Genomic DNA, 12,101 nt, shown 5'->3' with positions numbered 1-12,101 from the left:
ATGTCATAACGAACTAAGAGAATTTAATAAAATATAAGGTTGTTTGCCAAAATTGTTGCCTCTGATACACCAACAATATTTTTACCCAAGTAAGTGGGGTCAAAATATTAGTATATAAAGAAAAGAAGAATCTGGAATGTTATAGTAATAATTGTGGACTGACAATATAGATGTGAATGATGAGACTCATCACGGGTGTTTCATAAAATATGGGTGTGTTGATATACACTGCACAGAACATGTGAGTCACGTTGGTCCAAACGGATGTCACTGATTTTAATGTTAGAATATGGGCACTCTATCAATGAGTTGTTTTACATATACATTTTTCTTGTAGATACTCCTAGGTGTAGAGTTTTCTATGCAATACCCTGACGGGTCCTGAAGAAGGTGGTTTCAATCATCGTTTACTCCACCGAAACGCGTTGACCAAGACTATTATTTTTCTACTGAATGTAGTGAAACCAACTGTGATATTAGACAACCAACTGTAACGTGTTAACTTGTGCAGATGGAGTGTGTTGTGTGAATAGTATGTGTATGTAGTGTGTATGTATGATGTTGGTTGCATGTTTTCTCTACCCAGGCATGTGAGAAATTTAGTAGGAATGAATATTACATTTTAAAAAAATTTTTTGTAATATTGTGTAAAAATCGTTTGATAAAATGTTGTCTGTTTTAAAATCCTTAAAAAAAGAGGTACCCTTACCCTTGCACCATAATGCAAGGGTGCCTACGTTGGTGCTCGGCGGCCAAAATGGCACCAGTGTAGGCAGTACGGACAGGAATGCACCGTATTGCTAAAATACAGTGCCTTCCTGCCATTTCACTTTGGTGTAAGGCAGCGCAGTAATCGGCCCTATGCTAAAATGCCATAAATGAGGCCCAAAGTTAACACAAGCCGTCACTTTATTGACGCAAACCATATTGCAGAGAGTGCTTGGTATTGTAATTTTTTCTTTGTTCATTTGTTATATTCTCCGGCTGCTATTCAACTAAAGTAGCAAGAAAGAGATGCTTAATATGAACCTGACATAAAATGCTATGCTTGCATTTTATATTTTTTAATGTTACAAAGACTGGAGTCCCCGCTCACCATATGATCATTATGTTCCTTTTTACCTTTTTGACAACAATCCATTGGTGGTGTGTGTAATGCACATGAAAGCATTTGCTGAGTTTCAATAGTTGTGTGACGTTCTTCATATGACATGCTTATAACTTCACGCAAGTAAACTACTTGACTACTGAAGATGATGAATCGCCTCAAGAATTGAGAAGATCTTGTTTTAAATGCTGTAATTGCAAATTTGAGCAAACAATAGAGACTTTCCAATTTTACAAAACGTATTTGCATTTATTCTAATTAGACTAAGTTTCTAGCTGCGCGACTCCTTATTTATTTTTGAAAAACCCTCCTTGCCTTAAAAGTCTTCATCTGCAATTTATTCTGCAATTCTGTGCAAGTTTAGGTATTTAATGTTTTATTAATAACTAACAGTTAATCTAAAGAAGTATTGTAATTAGGAAACCAATTGATTTCATGAACATACCCTGAGGGTGTTAGTTTATAACTAATGAACATAATAATAACAAACCTGTAGATGGCATTCACATACTTTTAAAAATATGCAATTGAAATCTTTTTTTTCAAGCAGATCTTACTAATTAAATCTGAATGAAGCACGTACTATGAAAATGTAACCATGATTTTAAGCTGCTGCTTCAAAGGAAAAAAAATGAATCTTTTTTATAGCTCCAAGGTTTATGTATAGTACTACTATTAGTTCATTGGTTTGGCCACCGTCAAGACCCTCCCTAGAGTCCACTCAGGATTTATGCAAATGTGTGCAATCCAAACCAACAGAAGTAAAATCCAGTGCCTGGTAAAGAGATAGATTATCCACGTTGAGTCATGATGAGGCCTGTTATTTCCCATGACCCCCTCCCCTTGCCATTACAGTGTATGCCTGGAGAAGAGGTTGAAGGGTTAGGGTGGGCGTTTTTGTGCGAAGGTAGGCACTGAGGGCCTGATTTACAAAGGGCCTCGGCCCCGCATTCTTGGGGAAGAATCCGCACTCCGAGCAGTATCTCTACAATGAGGATTCGAATTGCAGAGAATCCGCCCCGAGTTGGTAGACTCCCCCACGAGTGAAGAGCCTCCACACGAGGACGAAGGCCCTTTGTGAATCAGGCCCTCTGATTTCATTTTCAGTGCGAGTCCCTGTGGCCTGTAGAATATCTTTGCTGAAGTGCAAAAACTAAACGTATGGAAAGCAGCTGGACTCAATCGAGCAACCATTCATCAGATAACTGCAATTATTCATTTGACAGTCCTAAGAATTTGAAAAGCTAATAATGACATTGGTTCTCTTCTGCATGAATGCTGTGGGAGTGATTAGTCTAACAAGTCAAAGTCAGTGTCAGAAGAACTTATAATCTGATGTATGAACCCATTGCATTTCACAATTCAGATGTTAAGTGAATTGATGCAACAAAACATCAATGTACTAAATCAGATAAAACATGCATTTGCAAAAATACGACAGTTTACTGAATGAACAGCGAATTAGCAAAATGTGATCGGGAGTAAAGATTTTTTAACAGCATGGAAGAGGGAGCAGTCCTTCTAAATTTCAAAACCACTGGAGATTAAATTTAAACTGCTGTGATTTTTAAACATAGAGGGAAAGCTCCCTCTTCTGGCCCTGTTTAGAAACCACTAGACTGCACTGCAGTGCATACTCCTCGGTGCCCTATTATACTCTGCAGTGATTACTGTAGAGTATGTAATGGCACCAACGTGTATGCACTGCTGTGCATACCCCTCAGCGCCCTTACATTCTCTGCAGTAATCACTGTGGTGTATAAAAGAGTACATTGCAATATGCATACATAATTACTGCAGAGTATGTAAGGGTGCCAAGGGCTATGCACTGCAGTGCATTTGATATTTGGCAGCACTATTTCTTAGTGCAAAATTCATCCTCACATCCACTTCCAGACACTAGGGTACATTTTGCACTAAGAAAATTGTGCCAAATGCCAACTGCACCTCGTCACTGAATTCTGCCACATCTAGTGGGATTTTAATGTAATTCCATTTAATTTTGTGGAATCAAATTACGCCAATCGCCCACCCCTAAGTCTCTCCCTTGTGTGGGTAGTGATTTCTTACTTGGTCCCTCATTTTTGTTCAAGCTTTATATTGCCTCTTGGTTAGTACTGTCCTTGTTCAAATCTGGAGGAAATACCCCCTCTTTAGATTTTCAATAATTTCTGCTTTCTGGATCCCACTGCATTAACCGGTTCCATGCGTCGGACGTTTGGGGGCCGTCCGATGTAACATTGCTCGTATGCGTTGAACGGATCCCATGCGTCTGTACACAGAGCACTGGAAATCCCTCTGATTCCGGCACCAGAGGTATTTTCATTGTTTCAAAACAGCCTTGTGAGCTTGGGAGGAGCTTCCCCAGTGCCCGAGTCTGTGCTAACGTCATTTCACTGAAAACAAAAGTGAAATGAGCTGATTGGCTAATTTCACTCTCACTGCCCACATGCTTGAGGAGCTATCTCAGCCCCCCAAGCATATAGGCAGACAGGAGAGGTATAATTGGGAAGGGGAGAATCTCCCCCTTTCTAATGGTGCCCCTCCCTAGTGGCTCCTTACTTGGGGATAACCACAGGAGGGCGATCCCCAATCAGGCATCCACCAATAGACAGCAAGGAGGAGCGGTCTCTTGAGCAAGGGCCTTTGCTCCCCCCAATCTTTTGGGCAAAAGACAGTCTTGCTGCCCCCCTGGGAGTCCTATGGGGCAAACGCCCCAGATCTGTCCACCTGGGGGAGGGGGAGTAAGCACACTTGGCACCAGGGATTATTTTCATTGTATATATAGGGATGGGGGCTTCCCAAAATCGGCATGCTAATGCCCCCACAGTCTAAAACAAAAAGTGACAGTCTTTCTGGCATATGGGGGCAATAGCACATGATCTGCACCCTGGGGGTAGAGAGCTCACTAGGAAGCCAGGGATAATTTTTTTCAAGGTCAGGGGTGGGATTTGCCCAGAAAGGGCATGCCAATATCCCAGTCCCCTAAAAAATTTGCCATAATCTTTCTGCCCCCTGGAGGCAGAATGGGGCAATAGCCCCTGATCTGCCCCCGGGAGGGGGGTGCAGAAAGCCCACAAGGCACCAGGGATTATTTTAATTTTTTTACGTAGGGGTGGAGGTTGCCCAAAATGGGCATATCAGTGCCCTAACCCACAAACACAAATTAGACAGTCTTCCTGCCCCCCTGGGGGCAGAAGCCTCAAAGTCCACTAAGACGCCAGGGATTATAACTTTTGTAGGTCAGGGGTGGGAGCTGCCCAGAATGGGCATGCCAATGCTCCCACCCACACCCCCAAAACAAATTAGCCACAGTCTTTCTGCCTCCCCAGGAGGCGGATGGAGGCATTAGCCCCTGATGTGCGCCCCCCCCCCCACCCAGGGAAAAAAGCCCACTAGGCACCAGGGATTGCTTTTTTTATAAGTAGTAGGGGAACTAGCATGCCCTAATGTTTGGGGGGTGGGGGCATGCCTGTGCCCCCACCCTCAAATGCTGATCCCTGAAAGTAATAACAAGAATCGGTGTTTATAGTGATTAGTTATTTATTATGTACAATCAGAGAATACATGATTAGTTATTAATTATGTACAATCAGCACACAAAATTTGTGTTTAATATAATTAGGAACTATTAAGCTTTTAAAATTTTTACAGCAGCTGTCATATAAATCAAAAGGAATATCATAAACACCCACAGCATTTTATATTCCACATTCCTACTGTCGACAGTAATTCATCTAAAGCCTGCCTATTTTTCTACCTATATTATTTTCAGGTTCCAAATTATGGTTTTACCTAAATAGTTAGCACAATCTATTTCTATAATTATGCCAAGCCATGTATTATTCCCACGTACCTCCAAGAAGCTTTGTTGGGAGGTTTCAGCTCTCTAGCATTCTCCCCAAGCAACAATTCTTTGTATTTGACCATATTTATTTATTAGGTCTTTTTAAACATTCTTCCTCAATGATTCTCTGTAGAAAGAAAAGGGATGATTTGTGTGCAGCTTCTTGCTTTTATATTTCTGCATGAAGAATACCTCATCAGAGACGTGTCCGAAAGACACAGAAGTGTGTCAAAATACTCTTCGTTCCATGTCATATGTGTGCTAAGCCGGACACACTTGCTATAATGTTTAGTGCATGGAGCTTCATAACAATAGAATGGTTCAGGTCTTCGTGCTCTTGCATACCTTCCCCATTACTACACTATTTCTAGATCATGCTCACTCTAAAATATTGATTAACACTTATTCCCAGTTTCGGCTTCTCCTTAGACTCCTCCAAATCCAACCAACTTCTTCTCTTTCATCTCCTAGCTGGATGACAAAGGTTTGCACCTCTTTGTAAGTACACATTTATGATGGACGGAGCACTGAAACTTTTCAGACACCACCCCCAGTCATTATGAGATCTGGGTTGAATCCATCATCGTTCTTTTGCTCACTTCACCACCCCTGTTTAGACCCAGCCGTATGCAAATCAGTATTGACTTTGTCCCTCTAGTTCTTATAATCGAAATTATATTTTACATTCTATGGAAGGCTTTATCCCAAATGCTTGAAATAAATCTGCAATTTTTTCTGTCCCCCATCTCTCCATTTCTGAAATGGCATTTCCTCAAAGCTGTGGTAAAATCATTATTAAAGAGAATCTGTGTGTACTGGGAGAAAAGGGGAAGAGGAAGGAGGAAGTGAAAGGGAAAAAGATTTGTCATTTTCAGATGTGGTGCCTACAGGATGCTCAAATAATCATTACAGTGGTCTTTGTTTTCTATTCAGCTAAAGTAAATCCCAAAGTGGCCTGCACATGTATTACTGTGCACAGTTGTGCCGCCACATTTTACATGTAAAGGTTTGGTGGCGTCTTTATTCCCCTCAGTCTAATCTGTTGGAGCACTTCTTGGTCTGGAATTATTTCAGATAAACTTTGTCGTGAGATCTGCAGAAGTTCAAAAATGTTTTTCAATTGAAATCAGAGAGTTATGAATAAGTACAGAAATCTTGGTAGTATACTAATTTTCACTACATTTTTTCTTAGAGTCCATGGGCCAGATGTATCAAGCTATTTTCCGTTTGCTAACGCCGCAATTCTCGAAATAGTGCTTTTTTGAATGCAAAAATACATGTTGAGAGTCTCAAATTGCGAATTCGCAAAAATGGTGTTTGCAAATTGCGAATTTGCAAAAGAATGTATGAAACAGTCGCAAGTTGTGAATAAGTAAAAAATTGCAATTTGCACTTGCAATTTACCACCAACTCAGGGCAAGTGGTAACAAGGTGCAACCTATTTAAACAGGACCAGAGTGCCTCAGTATCTTTCACAATGGCAGTGCTGTATGTCATAGCAAGGAGGATGCATAATATATTTTTTTTTTATTAAAAATCTTTTATTACATCTTAACATCAAGTTCCTCCCCTAAATATTGATGTATTCTATTTCTTACAATTGCTATCCGGCGTTAACATTCCTCTTTTTTTCCTGATCTGAAATTACTCGAATGAGCTCTTCCTCTATTTCTTGAAGCTGATTAACCCAGCCAACTATTCCTTTCTTTGATCACCTTCTGACGGTGGAGGGAGAAGCTGAGATTCTCCCTCCACCGGGGGTGGAGGTGCCTTAAAGGCATCCCAGGCAATTAACTCAGCGGCTGTACCCTTTTTCCTACAGAAGAACTCTGTCATCCAGTTAGTCATTTAGCTACAATACTCTTGGTCTAACAGTAGTTTCCTCTCAAATGTCCATGTTGCCCTGACTTGTTTTAAGCTACTAGACGGAATTTTCGTTATTAACAGATTATGATCCGATATTATTCTGGGATGGAGCTCACAACTAGTCCCTTCTATGATCGAGTCAGAAACCAAAAAAAAATCTAGTCGTACAAATTTACTGTGAGGGGCAGAAAAAAAAAGTAACCAGGCTCAGTCTGTCGCTGTCTTTGCTAGATATCTACCAAGGCGTGTTCATGACAAAGCCCCTCTATGGCGTTGAATGTCTTGCCCTTCCTCCCAGGGTATGGGGTATTGCTGTACAAATCAAAATTAGCGTTGAAATGGATATTAAAATCCCCACATAAAACTATAGGAGAGGGCCATAAAGCAAGTTCAATACTCAGAAAATTTAGGATAGAAGGGTCATCCAGGATGGAGCCATACAAAGAACAAATAGTGTATGATGAACCCTTAATAAGATTTCAGCGATTTCCCAACGACCTAGATAATCCTCCTTCACATGCTTAGTTGTAAACGTGCCTTGCTTAGCCATTATAGCTACCCCCCTAATAGTTGTGGCTTGTCGAGTACATGCAATGAGATCAAGATCCAGTTCTCTTAGCCAAGCACTGTTGTTCCAAGAGACATGAGTCTCCTGTAGACATAATAAGTCTATATGCAAATATCTAATACGTTTTGCTATAATAACCCTCTTCTTTCTATCGTTTAGCCCACAGCAATTGAAAAAGCAGATTCGAATATAGTTATTCCTACACATCATCCCTGAATGCTGTCAGAGCCAGCCCGTTAGACCCTTGACACATCTGTCCAATTTTTCTGATCAGGATATCAACATGAATAAAACTAGCCAAATAGTGCTTTTGGCCTATTTTGTGTTGTTTGCCATAACTGCATTTGTAAGAGGCTATTTGTGCACCCCACCACCAAACCCCTCGTGAACCCCGACCACCCCCCCACCTTAAACCGCCCCTTCGCTTTTACCCCTACCACGCCTAGTCCCACCCCTCCCCACCGCCACCATATGAGGCATGGGGGCCAATGGTCCCTGGTAATGCTGAGCTGGGCACCCCCACTCTCTCACCACTGAACACTAAATGAACTCAAAATATGTTCAAGAGCAATCAAGAACATCTGAACTGGGAAAAACCGAATCTGACAGAGAAAAGAGGAAACAGGCAGCCTACTTGACAAGGGGCATTACAATGAAAATAGGAAAAAAAAGTCCATGGAGTACAGAGTCTGAAACAGATATACTATCCCTAACCAGCTCTGCAGAGCTAGTGAAATCAAAGGTTTTACCTTCATAGAAATTAGAAACTCTTTAGCCTGGACCTCTGACTGAAAAAATTGGGTTTACCCTTTGAAAATCACTTTTAGCTTAGCCGGGTTTAGAAGAAAAACCTGGGCTCCCTTTGCCAGAAATTCAGGCATTAGTTGACGAAGAAGCCATCACTGTTCGACTGTCTTTTGACAGAAGTCAGGGCGAAGGAAGAAGTTGCATCCTTTCCCAGCTCTTTTCCACTCCGGCCTGGCAAGATCGTATGGGGATTCCCTGGCCAGAAAATTGTTAAGGGAGATCAAGATAGCACAAGGGCAATTGTCAGATTGCCCCCTGACCTGCGCTGATTAAAAGGGAAGCGATGGGTGCTTTGAATTTGAGTCTTCCAATCCCATTGAGGAAGATCTGAGAAGGCTTCCTCGAAAAGCTCGATCACGAATTGGCGGGTGTCAGAACCTTCATGGCCCTCCGGAATGCCCAGAATTCTCAGATTGCTAAACCTGGTCCGATTTTCCAGATCAGTCAGCTTAGTGAAAGTATCATCTCTAGCGGATTGAATTAGTTCCGTCCTAGATTTCTGCGAGGCCAGTTCGTCTTCGAGTGGGGAGTTCCTGGTTTCTGCTTCTCCTATTCATGTGGAAAAATCTGAGCACGTCTTGGCTTTCCTGCAAATAGAGTTTTGTAATTTCCTGCAGGCCCCTTGTGTTCGGGAGCTCTCAGCCCTTGATTCCTCCCTATGAGCCATATCACCTGGTAAATTGTAAATAGAGTGATTTCTTCAGGACAGTTAGAAATTGTCGGTGTTTTGCCTGATACTACTCCATCTACTATACTGTTCTTATCTCCCAAATCTGGTGAAGAAGAATAATCCCAAAACATTGTTCCTGTGGCCCTCTTCGTCAGGGTATGACAATCAGGTAATTCTCGAGTTTTTTAAATGTCTCTGAATTCAGCTGAGAGTTATCAGCTTCTTCCTCCCAGTGCAAGCTGCTAGTGTTGCTCCCATCACAGGCCCAATCCTTATCCCGGGTATCAACTTCAGAGGAGTTGGATACATCTGCTAAAGAAAATAATTATCAACCATATTGTCCTCCCTACTAAGCTCAATGCCTTCCTTCTGGGTGTTTAAGTCTATTCTTTTGAGTGTATCCGAGCCCCTTAGATCTTGAATTACAGCTGAGGGAATTACATTTCCCAGAGTGCACTGTGCCTGTTGAGTGGAGTTTGTATCGGATTTTGCCAATGCTGGAGAGTCAATCAAAGTACAACCGGGATCTTCTCCTACAAGAGTATGCCCAGACACTGAGGGCTCTGCTCCTTGAGATGTCAATTCACTAACAGGCAGTAGAGTAAGTGAGGGTGTACAATCCCTTTCAGCGAGGGCAGCCGGCATTTCTCCACAGACGTAAGGAACCAGCACTGGTGTCTTTGGTTGTGCGGATCCTCTGACCCCACCGGGAGCGCTGAGCTCTGCATTGCCCTTCAATGTCTGGGCCTTGAACAGCGCCGGTACGGTCTGCTTTCTGCGGCTGATAGTATGATTCTTGTCAATGGATTCTGTTGCAGAAGCAGATGCTGTTTGGCGGTTCCCAGCCTCGCTGTTCTCCACGGCAGCATCGGCAGCGAGTGTTTTCACCTGGCTGCCCGGGATAGTTGAGAGCCGAGGCCCCTGATGCTCCTACTAGAGGCTTTTGGAGGCATTGTCTCAGTTACCGGTGTGCGTTTCACAGTCTGTATAGCTGGCAAAAAAGGAGCTGTTGCTAAACCACTCAAGCTGCGAGACGCCAGGTATCAGGGGAGCGAGATGCTCCACAACCAGAGCCGCGACCTTCAAATCATTCAAGACAGCCGGCCCAAGACAGTGTTGGTAAGTCCCTAGATCCCGTGTCTTTTCTCTTCAGATAACAATACTCTGTACTGCGAGACAGGTCAGGAGCAGAGAGTGGGAGAACAGCTCATTCAGCCGTCCTAGCGGCCACCATCTTGCCTCCAAGGATGTAGATTCAAGCTGCAGCCCAGAGAATGAGGTGGAGAAAGGAACCAATTTAAAGAGTGTGCATAACCCTGTTTTAGCAGGCAGAGGAACAAAACCATACTAAATATAGAGTGGACTGAGCAACTATACTAGACCTGATAGCTGACCTACAACCAATACTGGAGCAGCCAACCCGCAGGCCCAAAGCCATTCCAAACACATGTGCCGGTCCCTTGTTCACTGCACCTACTAGCATCAGGGAGCTTCCAGGGGGTGAGAGCTGCAGCAGGAGGGGTGTCCCAAAGTCGCCTGTCACAAATGCTTTCTTGGATGCAATGGTACAGAGGATACACCATTACATAAGGTTCCCCACTACACAACAGGCCTTGCAGCAGACCAAGTTGGATTTCTACCAGATAGCACAATTCCCAAATGTAATTGGGTGGGACACATGTAGCCATCTGTCCCCCCTCAGATAATGAGTACATTTTCAGGAACAGGAAATCTTTCCATTCACTCAATATCCAGGTCATATGTAACTCCAAACACATAATAACTGGCATAGTGGCCAAATATCCTGGCAGTACACACGATTCATTCATATTTAGACACAGTGGAATATACACATGTCTCACTGGGGGTGAATTTGGTGAAGGATACCTGCTAGGTAAATGCATGTTGCTCACTCTGATGGACTCATTAGATCTGTTGAAATAAGACAGTGATTAACTGTATGCCTTTCATCCTGTAGCTGACCGTGCATATGCTGTGCACTCCTTCATCCTCACACCATACCTCAATCTTGCTATTCAGAGTGAGAGGAAATACAATATTGCACACAAGTCTACTCGCAATGTCATACAGCGGACATTTGGACTACTGAAGAGTAGGTTCCGCTGTCTACAAACAAGTGGAGGAGCACTGCAGTACAGGCCAGAGACCTGTTGCAAAATTATGACCACTTGTGCTATGCTGGACAACGTAGCAACAACCAAAGGCTTACCATCGGACATCCCAGATTCAGATTCAGATGAAGAGGAAGAACCAGGTCCACGTCTAAGACCAGCAGGTGGGGTAGTTGCAGCAGATGGCAGACAGAGACGTGATGAAATAACACAGAACTATTTCTAGGTGAGTAATCATGACACAAAGCAACTCATGACTGTTGAATAACTGTGTTTTAATTTACCTTAACACCAGGTAAAATGTATTCACACAGCCTACAAGACACAACTTATGTGTGGCTTTTGGTGTTTAACATGCCATGTACACAGTCTATGCACATTTACATGACTTCTGCATGTATGCCATGGATTACCTCACCCATTTGCATGACTCTGTCGCAACACCGTCTATTTCTTACGCCCACTCGCAGCACATGCACTGTCAATATTCACCTTGCCCTCCCTTGATGAGGCTTCGGATGCTGTTCCCTGGCTCACACTCTGCCGTCTGGGTTCAGTAATGGGTGGAGTAATGCTGTTGTGGCTGGAGACCTCCTAACTGTCCCCTGCATCCAGAATACCTGTACCAGCTATGTTGGCTGTCTGTAGCTGTCAACTGCAGTGGTGACCTGTACCAACTCCTAGGCAACATCCTGGCTGCAGTGTGCCATTTCAACCTGCATGGACACAGTGCTTCTGGAAAGGACAGCTGTGGCATTGCACAGGTGGTTGACTGCCTTTGTGGAATGACCCAGATGGCTAAATAGGCATTGCTTTTCCCTGCTTCTGGAGGCATGGTACCTCTGCATGGTGGCACAGAACTCTTTGATGGCTACGGTCATGTTCGTCATGCTGTTTGCACTAGCCGTATTACCCTCTGCCACAATGTTGTAGAGCTCCCTCATGCCGTCCTTGATTTTAGTCAGATTGTGATTTACAAACACCAGCTGCCTTTGCATTGACCACATGCTTTTCACTTGCAGCTGCTGCATCTTCACCATTCTTTCCTCCAGCCCAGAGAAGACAGATGATTCCTCTCCTTCATCAGCAGGGTGGTGTGCCCT

The sequence above is a fragment of the Lissotriton vulgaris genome, chromosome 6, assembly GCF_964263255.1.
Source record: "Lissotriton vulgaris chromosome 6, aLisVul1.2, whole genome shotgun sequence".
Taxonomy (NCBI): Eukaryota; Metazoa; Chordata; class Amphibia; order Caudata; family Salamandridae; genus Lissotriton; species Lissotriton vulgaris.
Note: the sequence above shows the minus strand (reverse complement) of the source record.